The following is a 2328-nucleotide window of genomic DNA, read 5'->3' on the forward strand; positions in this document are numbered from 1 at the left end:
GAAAAGTATCAGCGCACAGGGTTTGTGTACTTTCGTGACTTTCACGCCTTTGCTAATCTGCCACCATGAATAAATAATCTGCCGGGAACGTCAGGGAAGACAAAACTCGCCTGGCTCAAGGTTGAGTGCACTCCTGAATGGCGATATTGAGGGTCTTGGAAGAACAATGACTAAATTAACAGTGCAGCCTTTGAGTATTCTACTTTTTTCATCTTCTCCTCACTGCATTATTGGAGTAATGGCTCTTGGTTCCAAAGCCCTTGATGGATTCCTGTGGGAGAGCTTGAATTAATGGAACGGCGGTGCTGAGATTTATGCCGGTTTCCTTTCATCAGGTTTTACAGTGGAGAAAAACAAGAGTTAACACTGTCTGTGTGTTATTCAATTGTATTCCGCCATACATATCCACGCCTGTGTCCGGTGCTCAGGTTGCATTGATTTACAACAGGCGAAATCATGGCGCAATAAAAGCCTTTGATAATAAAGCATCATGCCGCAGGGGAGAGAGAGAGCAAGCGAAAGACAGACGAGAGATAGAGGAGGGGAAGATGATCTCCAAAGCAGTTTATGTAAATTCTCTCTCATCCCCCTCAGGGTTGGCAGTCACCTTGCCAAGGCCCAGTTAGGCGGCGTTGGCCTGGCCGCCTTCACGCGGGCACCCTCCACAGTTGGAAAGAGAGCGACATGGGGGCTCAGCACCTCCGTGAGCTGGGATTTGGTGCCGGATCAGTCCTTGTGAGCCGGGGGAATGCGTCACGCAGTATGTGGCGAACTTCCGAAACTCACTCTCTCCCTCGTTCTCACCACTTCCTCGCAGTCTCAAAGTGAAGGGAAGACTTTGGGGAAACCGTAAAGTTTGAAAACCTTTGAGTTCGGGGTAAAAACAGACAATGTAATCTTGAAGAACCATACAAAAGCACATCAAAATAAATCCTGTAAAAGATAAAGTCTCAGTGGCATTTGCTCAGCGGCTACGGGACAGTCTCACATCTCCATCCTGAAGACAACACAAATTGCTTTTTGGTTTTTCATTGGTTTGTTGACCTGTTTCGACCAAACGGAACTTTTATGATGAAGTAAGGGTTAGGGTTAGGGCTGAAATGAAATGAAATATGGGCTGAAGGGTTTGTAGCTTCTGAAGTGTATTAGCATTTCTCATTTCTGCAGGTTTTACATCTGAAGAGATGAGTACTTTGACAAATGTTTAAAATGATGTAAACATAAAATGAAGACATTTTGAAGATGTCATAAAATGAAGACAAATGAAGAGTCGTATCAGTGCCCTAGATAAAGCCATTTTATGTAACATTGTGGAATGACTTAATAATAATTAAATATTTATAATTTATAATAATAAATATTAAATACTTACCACAATTAAATATTTGCTTATATTATAGTGGATGTTTTACCATGTGCACAATTTCAAAAGGTTCTTAAAATATGAAATATTTATATTATTTTATTAATAATTTATACATTTTATATAATAATTGTATTTTTGATACAAAATTTTATATATATATATATATATATTAATTATGTGTGTATAAGTACACATTATTTAATTTATATTATTCTTGTATTAATTTATTATTTTCTTGCAAAACATAGCATGTATTTAAACATAAACATCTTATACCTTTTTCAATATCATCTTTCTATGGACCTGTATTCTTTCATTTTCTTCAAGCAGATGCTAACGTCTTGCTGTTTCAGGGTCACACATCCCACTTATTCATGTCACAATTATAAACAGCATATTGTCTGTTACGGACCTCATGAAAGCAAAGGGCAGAAAAATTGCATCCAGTTTAGTGATATGTATCAGCTGCATATATAATCTCTCGGGTCCTTAGCGGTGAGTTGAGGGGCGCCGTAGCGCACAGGAAATGAGAGCAGGTACTTTTTCATTTCCCTACTTCAGCAGTCCCCTCCTCCAAACTCAATACAGGCCATGTTCAGCCCGGCCCTTCGATTAGATCTTGCTGTTCTGGTCCCGTCGAGGTGGGACCGACTCTGTAATCACATATCTAATCTGTGTCATATATTTTATATGTGTATGTAATATCTGTTGGTAAATGCCAGGCTCACAGACTGCATGATTGAGATCCCGGCCGAGAGGACGCCCGGGTGATTGATTCCTGCCCTCGCTATGACGACTGAATGATTGGACGAGATGATTGACAGTTGAGGGGTTTTAAATGGGCTGGACCTGAATGATGGGAGAATGGAAGGGATGGAATTGCGTCAGGCTGAGAGAAAGAGAAAGAGAGAATCATAATACATACTCTCCTCGTGCTTATATCATTCATCCCCCCCCCCCCT

The sequence above is a fragment of the Sinocyclocheilus anshuiensis genome, unplaced genomic scaffold (assembly GCF_001515605.1).
Source record: "Sinocyclocheilus anshuiensis isolate Anshui unplaced genomic scaffold, SAMN03320099.WGS_v1.1 scaffold68, whole genome shotgun sequence".
Taxonomy (NCBI): domain Eukaryota; kingdom Metazoa; phylum Chordata; class Actinopteri; order Cypriniformes; family Cyprinidae; genus Sinocyclocheilus; species Sinocyclocheilus anshuiensis.